The sequence below is a fragment of the Anabrus simplex genome, chromosome 13 (assembly GCF_040414725.1).
Source record: "Anabrus simplex isolate iqAnaSimp1 chromosome 13, ASM4041472v1, whole genome shotgun sequence".
NCBI lineage: Eukaryota > Metazoa > Arthropoda > Insecta > Orthoptera > Tettigoniidae > Anabrus > Anabrus simplex.
The window spans coordinates 35,334,860-35,348,870 of record NC_090277.1 but is presented as its reverse complement, the minus strand read 5'-3'; the positions used below and the strand labels follow the sequence as shown (position 1 = coordinate 35,348,870).

General features: G+C 40.4%; 1 protein-coding gene across 2 annotated transcripts in view; it reads right to left on the bottom strand.

Moving 5' to 3' along the window:
• Positions 1–14,011, bottom strand: part of LOC136884881 (gastrula zinc finger protein XlCGF57.1) — a 50,657-nt gene that overhangs the window by 22,445 nt on the left and 14,201 nt on the right. The window lies entirely within an intron of this gene.

The following is a 14,011-nucleotide window of genomic DNA, read 5'->3' as shown; positions in this document are numbered from 1 at the left end:
AAAGTAGCAAATCAAAGGGGAGTCACAATATTTACAGGATTTGGGCTTCGAGCCCCGAAAACACAATGCTTGGGCAATCAGCCCAGTTTTACCTCCAAAACACAAGTTTCAACAGAGGGGCAGAAAACCCCATTCATACCTCGGAGCCCTTGCTCCAAATTACACTAAAAAGCCTCCACGAGGCATACCACAATCGATTTTTAAAAGAGCCACTCGCTCTCAGATTTAAGCCTTCTCCCAGGCCACACCAAACTCCACCTTCAAGTTGTCCTCAACGGACCAAAACACAGGGGTAAAATACCCAATCTACTGAGGTCTAGTAAATGAAAAGAAGGTTAATTAAATGACCTCTAAGGTAACAATTTGAGAGGAGGCGAACTTGCACTCCTAATACACTTTGTTTTTAAGACCTATTTTGGCTCTTAGGCCACTGATGCAAGGGCTAATCCCATACTACAGAGGTGACTTAAGAAAAGAACAATAGTTTTACGTTATCGAAGAATAGGTTGTGAAAAATAAGTTCACCTCAAAACAATATGAGTGGGAGCTCGAGAGGGTTAGCACTCTCTATCCCAGAATGTAGCTTTACAAGAGAATAAAAGAAAAGAGTAGTTACATTTTAGGAAAAGGTTACATAGTGGAACGCTTCGAACCCGCCCCGAAAGTTAAACTGCTGAGCTAGCAAAGAAAGAATTTATTAATCGGCCATTACCTTATTGTTGACCGCTGCCGGAGAAAGAGGCGCTTCCCGCCTCCTGCTATGTACTTAATACACTGAAAGATGGAACAGAAGTGGCCCGGAGACCCTAAAATCAGCAGTTTAAATACTCTCGCAGAAAGTTCTAGGCGTTAGGGGAAAGAAAACACCCTCCTACAAAGATTTTATTGGCTAGGGTACAGAAACATATCCAAGTTGGGGGAAGATACATCGGATAGGTCGGAAATTACTCAAAGAAATTCGGGATTGGATAAATCTAAAACAAGGGGAAAAAGAGGGGTATACAGCCAACTTAAACAATAACTGAAAGAAATTTAGCAGAGAACAAACATTTGAAATAAAAATTTCTCCAACAAAATAGTTCTTTGACTCCGCACTAGGTCGCACTATTGTTGATCTTCAGTAGTGTCCTCTAGAAGAGAAAGTTCACACTTCTTACTTCAAGCGAAACAAAAACACATCAAAAATGACACATTTCAAAAACTCAAAGTTTTCCACGTGGTGACATCTTCTGAGAAAGTAGAGAATTAATAGCGTAGATAAAGTTCAGACTTCCTCCCGCAGAGGAGTTTCAACTGGCGCACATTTTAAATTAGCGGCGTGGGGGTGTACCGCCCGGTACAGACCTCCCCCCCCAAAAGTTCCACCAGGGGTGATATATGAAATTTGTTTGAAAATCAGGTCCAAGTTTTGATGTAGATATGGGGATTGATTGCCCAAAAAAAAAAATTTATAAGATTTTCTAGATTTGGTTTGTTTCAGTTTCAAACTTTTGTTGTTGCAAGTGAAGTATAGTCTTTAAGTTTGTAGACGTAGAATTCTGAAGATAAATTTTTTAATACTTGAAAGTGATGAAGAATTTTGCAATGTCCACCAAATATTGCTGTAGAATCCCCAAGTGTAGTCATTACTTATAGTAACTGTTCATGTAGTTGAGGTTAATGAAGTTGGATGGCCAGACCGGCCGTTGCAGCTAGCGTCCAAAGGAGGCCGCTCGGACACCTCAAGTACCCTGAGATACCGCTCGCCCGCACTATGAGGGGAGCCGAGGTGTTGAAACACGCCGCGCCCGCGGTGAACATATACAGGCTGCGGGCAAGTAGCAGGTCGTGCGCCGCACATCAGCCTTGGCCGGGAGGAGAGCTCCGGCTCGCCGTGCACATGTCGTCCTCGCTGGGGAGGAGGGGGCCCATCCCCCTCCCCAGTTGCTGCACGGCGCTGCGCGGCTGCGGGGGCACTGAAACATTAAAGCTAGGCGGCAGAATTGTGTTGGACCATCATGTATTTTTGAGGGCACAGGCTTTATGGAGAGGTTGAGGGGCCAGCGGCGTGTAGATATCCATGGCATTTAATATTATGAAGCCACAGTGTGTATTGGAGCAGGAGACGGGAGCGTGATAATGGCCGTGGCAAGGACAGGATGGCAGTTTAACAATCGGGGGAGGTTTACAAGAAATGCTTACATATAAAACAAAATATTATAGAAGGAGCAGAATGCCTTAAGCGTGGAACTCAAAAAAAAATATAACCATCATATTCCTATAAAATTATATGAAGCAAGTTGACACAAAATTTACACCGGTTTCACCTGGGACAGGTGAACCCTAAATATCCTCTCGGTGGCTGGATTACTTACTAACAATGTAACCGGTGTGAGAAAATCGAGAATGATGCATGGCCCATGAAATCTGGGGGCAAGCTTGCCCGCGGGAACAAAATTTTTGACCATAACCTGGTCACCTACCTTCAAAGGGGTGGGTCTCCGTCCACGATCATACCTTTCCCTAACCTTTTCATGAGACACTTTAAGATTGGCTTTAGCCTTCTTCCAAAGATCTTTAATGTTGTCCGGATCTATTGTCTCGGGTAGAATGTCATTCAGAGACCAGAGGTTAGAGAGCGGCGAGTTGGGAACAAACTTGAACATCAAAGAAGCTGGAGTAAACTTGTGAGATTCATGAACCGCCGAATTCAAAGCAAAAGCTATCCAATGCAGGGACGTGTCCCACCTGGAAGGATCTTCATGATGATAGGCAATGAGTGCGGACCTGAGATTACGGTTAACCCGTTCAGCCAGAGATGGTTGAGGGTAATAAGCAGAAGTAGTCACATGAGATATGGACAAGTCAAAACAGAATTTACGAAACAGATTTGATGTGAACGCCTTAGCATTATCAGATACAATATATTGGCACGGACCAAAAGAAGCAAAAATAGAATTTAAGCAAGTAATGGTGGACTGAGCGGTAGCCAGCTTAGTCGGAAATAACCAAGAAAATCTGGTAAAACCATCTACACACACAAGGATGAACTTGTTAGCATTACCCTTTGACTGGGGGAAGGGTCCTACATAATCGATATACAGGCGTTCCATGGGGCGCGACGCTTGATGCGAAGACAAAAGGCCTACCTTGGTGGACATGGTGGGTTTACTAAGCAAACAAGATTTACAAGCTTTTACAAGTTCACGGATTTCACCGTCCATACCTTTCCAGAGGAACATCTCACGAATCTTTTCACGAGTTTTAAAGATACCCAGATGCCCTCCTAATGGGGTCTCATGATAATACTTGAAGATCATAGGTACCAGAACAGCTGGAACGACAACTTTCATCATCTTGTCATGCCTCGAAGGGCAACATAAAACACCATTCCTCAGGCCATAAGGGACGACATGTTCCCCAGAAGAAAGGGTTTCCATTATCGGAGCCAGCGTAGGATCTTCACGTTGGTATTTCTCGATATCCCTAAAGAGCATGGGAGCATCTGTTAAGATGGCATTAACATCAGATAGCATGGACTCGGGAGGTGGTGAACTGTCGACCGGTTCATGGGTCTCGACGTCGTTTGAAAACATACGGCTGAGTCCATCAGCAACAACATTTTCGGTGCCTCGGATATGCCGGACATCGAATTGGAAGGCAGAGATACGGATGGCCCAACGGGCTATACGACCAGTACGACGCGGCCTACCTAAGACCCAGCTTAATGCTTGATTATCTGTCTCCAGGTCGAATTTGACGTGTTCCAGATAGAGACGGAACTTTTCTAAGGCGAATAAGACTGCCAAACCTTCGAGCTCATAGATGGAATACTTGGCTTCTTGAGCTGACAATGTCCTAGACGCATAGGCGATGGGTCGCCTCCCTAGTTCAGTCTCTTGAAGAAGGACTGCAGCTACCGCCGACGACGACGCGTCGGTTTGGACGATGAATTTCTTCGAGAAATCAGGCATAGCAAGTACAGGGGCATTACAGAGAGCTAATTTAAGGTCTTCAAAAGCGGCTTGTTGAGAAGGTCCCCACTCAAATTTGATGCCTTTCCTACGTAGAAGGTTTAAGGGCGCCGCTCTATTAGCAAAGTTAGGAATGAACTTCCTGAAGAAATTCACCATACCAATGAACCTGGCGATACCTTTAATGTCCTTGGGAGGTTTAAAATCACGGATGGCCTGTGTTCTAGAATGATCGACGGCTACCCCATCGGGTGACACAATATGCCCTAGGAATGACATAGAGGGCTTAGCAAAGGCAACCTTGGACAACTTAACAGTTAACCCAGCCTTACGAAGGCGATCGAGAACTTCTCGCAGATGATCTAGATGTTCTTCAAAAGTCTCTGAAAATACGACGACATCATCTAAGTAGTGATATAAGTACTCGAATTTGATGTCGGAGAAGACCCTATCTAGCAGCCTAGTGAGTACAGCTGCTGCCGTAGGGAGCCCGAAAGGCACGCGGTTGTATTCATATAAATTCCAGTCCGTGGCAAACGCTGTAAGATGTTTAGACTCTTCGGCAAGGGGAATTTGATTATAGGCCTGATTCAAGTCCAAGATAGTAAAGAACTTGGCCTTACGAAACCACGAAAAACAAGAATGAAGGTCGGGAAGAGGCACAGATTGCAACACCACCTTCCGATTGAGAGCCCTGTAATCAATGACAGGCCTGAAGCCTCCTTGGGGTTTCGGGACTAGAAAAATAGGCGATGAATACGCCGACTTAGAGGGCCTAATAATACCATCCTTCAACATCTGATCGATAATTTCTTTCAGAGCCTTCATTTTAGGTGGAGATAGCCTATAAGGAGGAAAACGGACAGGAATCGAATCCGTGACCTCAATTTTGTATTCAATAAGGTCAGTAACACCAAGAGTATCAGAGAACACCTCGGGAAACGACTGACATAATTTACGAATACTATCAGCCTGCTCCTCAGGTAGATGTCTAAGGTCTAACAACATCTCATCCTGGGTAGGCGAAATAGATGAACATGACACAGAATTACACTTTAACAAGGGAATTTTACAATTGGACACAAATTTGAATGTGCACGACTTACTCTGAAGATCGAGCACAAGACCAGTGTGAGAAATAAGGTCCGCTCCCAGTATGATGGGGCAAGACAAGTGCTTAGCCACCAACAGTTTAATTTTCCATGTAAATTTAAAAATACGAATTTTGACCAGTACGGAACCTAGAATTTCTAATGGAGATGGATTAGCCGAAACATATTGAATAGGAGATGAGACATAGTCAGGTAGTTTACAAACAGATTTCAATTTAGAATACCATTCAGCCGAAATAATCGAACAAGCACTGCCTGAATCTAAGAGAGCTGTTATAGGCTCGTTATTTAACTCAATCTTAAGAAAAGGAACAGGTGCGGGGGTATCCGCCGCAATCCTAAGACATTCTTTAGGGCATTCAAAAGATGAATTTGAAGGCTGATCGTTCTCTGCATTTACAACCTGTTTACTAGGGGCTGAGTCTCGGGAAGATGGATTAGTCGACTCAGCCGACGCCACTAGTCACTTTTTATTATTGGCATAGCTGGAATTTGCACCAGAAGTTGAGCAGGAGGGGGTGCTATTTGAGTTTGGGCAATTCATGGCGATATGTGAGAAGGCCCCACACTTAAAACAGCCTTGTGATGACCCGGCTCCATTCCTTGTCCCACTTGACTTGATCAGTGGACACTTGTCGCGCAGATGGTCAGGCGACCCGCAAGCATAATATTTACGGGGATTGACTGGTCGGCGAGGTGGAGGCCGAGTGTTACTACAGGAAGGCGGGGGTTCTTTCGCGACACGCAAAGAATCGGCGTATCTAACTCCTTCCGCTGAGACGGCCAATGCTTCAAGTTCCGAGAAAGTTTGCGGGCACGCCGCGAAACACAAATATGACCTATAGGATGGTGAAATACCTTCCACAATAGCTTGTACAATTTGATCCTCAGGGAAGTGAAGAGCAAACACCCTAGTATAAAACTTAATGTCCTGTATGAAATCAGCCAAGTTTTCATCCAAACGCTGTACACGATAATAGTACTTCTGAATAAGGGAGGACCTGGCCCTAGCCGGGATGAAGTTAGCTAGCAAATGGGCATGAAAATCCTCAATAGATGATTGCTCGGCAATGGCTCTTACGATTTTATCAGAGAGAATACCAATAGCATACGGATAGATAATTTGCAAGATTTGACATGGAGAAAGAGAAAAAACAAGGGCATGATCCTGAAATTCCACTAGAAATCTTAAAAATGAAATTACATCACTGGTGGTATTAACGGAAAACTTAGAAATACCTCTGAGCAACATTGCCAATGGATGAGGCAAGCTGCTGAACCCGGGTGACATAGAAGGCAAAGGTTTCAATGGCAAGGAAGTCAATTCCGAACGGATGTTACTCAACGATGCACGGCGTTCAGATTCGTTGTCCAATGGGGCAGGGATAGTTTGAGCAGCAACGGTTATCCTATTGACTTCTCCCTTGGGAGGCGCTTCCTCACTACCTGCATTCACAATGGTGGGTTGATCAGATTTGGGAGGAACTTCCCCAGTTAACAATTGAGTGACTTTACTAGACAATTCAGAAATAGTTTCAAGGAGCGTATTAGCGTCCTTCCTCTGAACGTCATTCACCTTTAGAGACAAGAGATCATTAACTCTATTTGAAAAGTGATATAGTCTGCCTTGCACACGCTTAATTTGATTAGGAGACGGATCATTTTCATCAAAAAAACTAACTACAGATGCTAGCCCAGTGATATTCTCGACGATCGTGGAAAGAGAGTCATCAATTTCTTTCTCTCCCAAATTAGGGATGGAAATGGGCAAATCAAGGGACTCTCTAAGCTTGTTAGTGTCGATAGCAACCGTGCCTCCAGATTGCACGTTTCTAATAGTTAATTCGTAGATCAACTCCTCTTTGCGCAAATGGTTAAGGAGGAGAACATCGCGGGGGCCAGGCATGATGACAGAAAATTTTTGAAAAACCCCCCAAAAAATCCAGCAACTGAGAAAATGGTTAGAGTTCGGATCAAAACAGTGTTTAGCCGTCAAAAGGGGCTAAATTGAGACCCATTCAACCACGCTCTGCTACCACTTGTTACCGTGTTTTAGCGGTAGTTATGCGTAAAAGAAGGTGCGGGTGTGAATGGGTTTCAAGCTACGAAATCAAAGTTAATGTAAAATTTAACAAGGTTATATTTTCTTTTCAAAAACAAAGAAATAACAATTATGACAGGTACAAAGTAGCAAATCAAAGGGGAGTCACAATATTTACAGGATTTGGGCTTCGAGCCCCGAAAACACAATGCTTGGGCAATCAGCCCAGTTTTACCTCCAAAACACAAGTTTCAACAGAGGGGCAGAAAACCCCATTCATACCTCGGAGCCCTTGCTCCAAATTACACTAAAAAGCCTCCACGAGGCATACCACAATCGATTTTTAAAAGAGCCACTCGCTCTCAGATTTAAGCCTTCTCCCAGGCCACACCAAACTCCACCTTCAAGTTGTCCTCAACGGACCAAAACACAGGGGTAAAATACCCAATCTACTGAGGTCTAGTAAATGAAAAGAAGGTTAATTAAATGACCTCTAAGGTAACAATTTGAGAGGAGGCGAACTTGCACTCCTAATACACTTTGTTTTTAAGACCTATTTTGGCTCTTAGGCCACTGATGCAAGGGCTAATCCCATACTACAGAGGTGACTTAAGAAAAGAACAATAGTTTTACGTTATCGAAGAATAGGTTGTGAAAAATAAGTTCACCTCAAAACAATATGAGTGGGAGCTCGAGAGGGTTAGCACTCTCTATCCCAGAATGTAGCTTTACAAGAGAATAAAAGAAAAGAGTAGTTACATTTTAGGAAAAGGTTACATAGTGGAACGCTTCGAACCCGCCCCGAAAGTTAAACTGCTGAGCTAGCAAAGAAAGAATTTATTAATCGGCCATTACCTTATTGTTGACCGCTGCCGGAGAAAGAGGCGCTTCCCGCCTCCTGCTATGTACTTAATACACTGAAAGATGGAACAGAAGTGGCCCGGAGACCCTAAAATCAGCAGTTTAAATACTCTCGCAGAAAGTTCTAGGCGTTAGGGGAAAGAAAACACCCTCCTACAAAGATTTTATTGGCTAGGGTACAGAAACATATCCAAGTTGGGGGAAGATACATCGGATAGGTCGGAAATTACTCAAAGAAATTCGGGATTGGATAAATCTAAAACAAGGGGAAAAAGAGGGGTATACAGCCAACTTAAACAATAACTGAAAGAAATTTAGCAGAGAACAAACATTTGAAATAAAAATTTCTCCAACAAAATAGTTCTTTGACTCCGCACTAGGTCGCACTATTGTTGATCTTCAGTAGTGTCCTCTAGAAGAGAAAGTTCACACTTCTTACTTCAAGCGAAACAAAAACACATCAAAAATGACACATTTCAAAAACTCAAAGTTTTCCACGTGGTGACATCTTCTGAGAAAGTAGAGAATTAATAGCGTAGATAAAGTTCAGACTTCCTCCCGCAGAGGAGTTTCAACTGGCGCACATTTTAAATTAGCGGCGTGGGGGTGTACCGCCCGGTACAATAATAATAATGATAATAATATATAGTTGATTGAGTTTAACATTTCATTTAAGAAAATTTTAATAGAGGACCAAAAGTGCTTGTTACTAAATTTAAAGTTAGGAGGCCTTGGAAGTACAGTAATGTGCATATGAGTCAGAATATAAAACCATCCCTGAAAGGATTAAAAGAATGATCCCATTACAAAAACTAAAACAGCACATGGCATCATAAAATACGTAACAGTGCAAGAGAGAGCACAAAACAAGAACCAGGAAAAATACAAGGAAATCCACCAACCAAAATTAATAATCCCAACAAAATTAAGAAGCAAAAAATTTAACACAACAATAATCTCAATAAAATAAAATAAATAGAATAACTTTCTTTATCATTGGCGCATATACCTAGTTTCTGAATTACCCCGATAATTCAGTTACAGTTGGAATTTGAGAATTTGAGAAAATCTTATTACATTTTAAAAATCTTGATGATGCAGATGCAGGTAGGTGTAATTTCAAATTACAGTTGCAAGGTTGGATCGATATAATCTTGACAATGTTGCCAAAATTTCCCACAACATTACTGTCATATAATGAAGCTTGTTACTTAGATTTAATTTACAGTAATATCTTCTTCTATAATATACGTAAAAAGTATTTTATTTTACTACCATCTATTCAATACAATTCAAAATGTTAATGTATAAGTTAAAACTCCAGTGTTCCTAAATCTTCCCACGCAAAGAGGTCAACAGCCCAACAACATTAAAGAACATAACAATGACAAATATCGTACCACAGTTCGACAGGCCCCATTCAGCCATTAACAATATTACTCAACAACATAAGCTTACTATCAATATAAAACTTGTCAGTCAAATGAAGAAGATAATAATGACTATTCAACAGTCCTCTGCAGGATATCAATTCCATAACTCAACATAGTGTCCAATTTGTAGCAATAAACATTACCACTCTCTTCGCATCGAATTACTCCGTTAATCAAGAAAGTGCACAACGACAAGAGATGGTCTAATGTTACTTTGGCGAACTTACAACTTTTGGCCTATAACAGATTAGTCCAATTATACGTAATCTGTTGAACTGCAATGAGATGCAACATTTTCTGGGCTAGACATTAACTACAATCAAACTTCACAACTTGTTGACTAATCATACATAGACTGTATTGAGTAAAATGTGCCAAGGCCAAATACTACGATACTGGCACAGTATTGGAATGCTTTTCCTCACCATTTTGTACTTAACATCACATTTGTTTTTTACCCTCTCTACCATTTTTTATTAACATGTAAATCTTCATCCACATCAAATATCGACTATGTTTTCAAGCCATCAATATCGCTATTTTTAATCACATGACACCACCTTTTTCAAGTGAATTCTTGTTCAATTATTTGTTATCATATTAGAGTTTTAATTAATTTAGAAACATTGTTTGTTATGAACTGTAAATTTTGCTTTAACATATGTCATTTTGCAAAATATTTTCGAACAATCTTTAATGATGTACCTGCTAAAATTGAGGTATGATATTGACTGAGGATACCCCATAAGAAGGGGTGAAACATGTCTCAACTTATAGTTTAACAATGTTTTAAATCACACATTAACATTTTGAATTGTACTGAATAGGTGGTAGTAAAATAAAAAACTTTTACGTACATTATATGATACTTTCAATACAGACCTACAATGAGTAATATCTTGTAATATCTTCTTCTCCAAATAATACAGGCAATAGAACAGTTTCGAAACAATTAAAAGGTATCAGTACTTGCATTCTTAAGTATATAAATTAATTTAAACCAATAGCTTATGTCCTTGGGTAGTGTTTGAAATCAAGCACATGCTCCCAGCAATTCAGAGGTCACACGTTTCACAAAATTACAAGGTAGAAGATAGTAAAATTTGAATCACAAGGTATTAAAGCAAAAGCCTTAATATACAAGGCTACCAGCCTGGAGTGTCACATAACATTGCACCAACACACAAGCATGTCTTCCACAACACAGGACAATCTACCTCCATCTTGTACAACGCCTCAAGAACAAATCCCGGTTACCCGGAAGCAGCCTCAGCACACAGTCCAGGAGTAAGTTATGCACATGTGTGCAATTATTGTTCCACATATTGAGTGAATAGAATGATCACACCTTGAATGTAACAATAGCAGGTTGCAGATTTAAATATATAGACACTGTCGGTCACACCAATTAACAGCAATTCCAAAAAAATGAGTGATAAGGGGGGATAAAATCCCAATACACAAACAAATGTCCAAATAATTATGGTTGCCCATATTCATGTCACGGATTCTCCCCTCAAGAAGCCAGAACACAGGGGAGGAGAAGAGTTCAAAATGGTGGATACCAGGTTATATGGTACAATTTCAATGTTCAAACCTAATCTTCATATGCTGATTATAAAAGATGACAGTCCAAAATTTTCAAGTACAATTAACAGGGAATGGTCTTACATGGTTCAAGGAAGGCAGATCTTCACCATATGCCAACTGATGAACACGGTAAGTGAGACCAGAAGGAGATCCAACGTGGCCAGCATTCCACCACACACCACACAAGTTGACAGCACATAATACAGTAGTTTAATCATATCGGTACAGAGTGCAGTAACTAACCATAGGTATCACACACATTCTTGCAATCCTAATATAGTTGCCTAGTTTGAAAGTCGCACAAATATGTCTGCAACAGAAATTCTGGGAGCACAGAAATTTGTTCACCAAGACCGAAAATAATTTTGCAGGCCGGAACACACAAATGCATGCATTAATCGCGTAGTGGCATAACACATGACTGGTCACTCAAAGAGTCAAAACGAAGCAGAACCAGAAAATGTTCAAAGTAGGATACCAATACTATTTTTGACGTACATGGTTCGATGTTTCTTGATACTTTCTAACACAATAATTTATATAAGCCAACTACCAATAGTAATAAATGACAATATACCTTGTGCTTGGATAAGTTACCAAAATTTTGAACAGAATTAGTAAATAGAAATTTAAAAGGAAATATAATTTACAGGATCATTAAATATGTTCACAAAATTCTGGTGATTAAGGGGGCTTAACATGACTCAAGTGTACTCATCTAATCTGTTTGGCAACAGGATCATTAACTAATAAGGATACGGGAGTTAAAAATTCCAGCATGGTACAAGCACCATGATAATGAGCTGCTAAATTTACAGAAAATTTATTTACAGCCTGACTACTAGGGTATGACTTGACAAAAACAGTGTCACCTACAGACAGATTGGTGGGTCTGCATACTTTATCATACTTATTTTGCACATAAGCAAAGGAAACAACGAGTTTAGCTCTCGCTCTGTCACTCCTCCAGATTTGTATTGTCAGGAAGGAGAGAATCAATGTTAAACACATTACATATTGGGGAAAAGGGGGTAAATCTGAGCATTAAGGACATGGGTGTTTCCCCATGAGATTCATGAACAGAAGAATTAAACATGTAAGTAAGACAATTAATGCAATAATCCCATTTAGATTGATGGTTATGATGGTATGCAATGAGAGCAGCATGTAAGTCGTAGATAACTCTTTCAGCAAAACTGGGGTTTAGATAGTAAGGTGTGGTGGTAACATGAGATACAGATAGATCAAAGTAGAATTTCCTAAACAGGTTACAAGCAAAAGATGTAGCATTGTCAGATACAATAGACTTAGGAGGATCAAATATAGAAAAGATCAAATTTAGACCAGATATAGTGGTCCGAGCATCCAGATTTCTAGTCGGAAAATTCCATGTAAACCTGGTCAAACCATCAACACACACAAGTGCAAATCAATGTCCTTCATAGCTTAAGGGGAAGGCTCTGACATAATCAATGAAAAGTCTCTCCATAGGTTTAATAGGGTGAGAAGAGGACAACAAACCAACACGGGCATTGAAACAAGGTTTACTTATACTGCATAGTCTACAAGCTTAGACCATTTCCCTAATGTGAAAATGCATAATCTTCCAAATGAAGTGTGTGAATATTTTGACGATTTTTAAAAACACCTAAATGCCCTCCCAGGGGAGAGTCATGGCAATACTAAAAATTTAAAAAATCAGAATTAGGATTTGCAGACACACAAATTTTTACTTACTGTTAACCCTAGCTTTGCAACACAAGATATTGTTAACAAGCTTATGAGGTTTAACCACATTTCCATTTTCAAGCTGTTTTGATTTGAGGATCAATAGCATGCAATTTTGAAATATCATGGAAAAGCAACAGGGCAGTCAAGATAGCATTAATACAATTGGATTGGCATGTAGAATGGTAACGAAGGGCATTAACACCGAAATCAGAATGGTTGGGTGGGTTTTCACCAAACATCATGCTCAAACCGTCAGCTAAGAGATTTTCAGTACCATGAATGTGGCAAACTTCAAAATTAAAAGCGGAGATAGGGAATGCCCAACGGGTTAACATACCCATCTGCTTAGGTCTATTTAATACCCAACTGAGGGCCATGTTATCAGAAGAAATTTGGAGTGCTCGACATACATGCAAAATTTTTCAAGGGAAAAGACCCCTAAATATTCAAGCTCGTATAAGGAATACTTCATCTCATAAGAATTCATGGTACGTGAGGCATAAGTAATGTGCCTCCTACCTAGCTTGTCTTCTTGGAGAAAGACACCAGCAATGGCAGAACAAGAAGCATCAGTTTCAATAATAAAAGATTTTGAAAAGTTTGGAATCACCTGAGACAAAAGGTACATCAAAATCATCCAAAATTAACTGATGCAACCCTGCATATAGATATCTCCCAATCAAATTCCATTTCAATTGCCAAGTTGTTTCCAAGGAGCATGCTCATAATTTCTGTTCCAACAAGTTGGGACTCCATCTTACCGATGAATAGAATTTGAATTGTTACCTAGATGAGTAACCCTCGGGATGCTGGATTGGACTGAGTACTGACTACAACCTGGTGGTGTTTACATATCCTTCCAGGTTGCATAACTTTTTGTTTTGTGGGACATATTTAAGGCATTCTTTACAAAACACTACTGGGTACTTGTAATTGTCAGGTCACTACTTTCAAAAATTACTCCAACTGCTCCATCCAGGAGTGCTGTCAGCATTGCCAACAAGCTATGATCTTCCTGAGCGAGCCATAGGTTGAACAACAGGAAGAGTACAAATAATCATGATCATCCTCCCACAGCTCTCCCTTAACTTTCTTTTTCAGTGGATTCCACAACTGCTAGTCATTCTAGTTGCTTCTCATGAGAATAAATCACAAAAATATAAACAGAATTGTTCAGAGTTAGGTTAATTTAGCTCTGACCTTGGAGATAGCTGTACATCTTCCACCTGGCAGTATAAATGTTCAAATCATGAAGTAAACAAATTCATAAATAATCAATATAAAAAAACA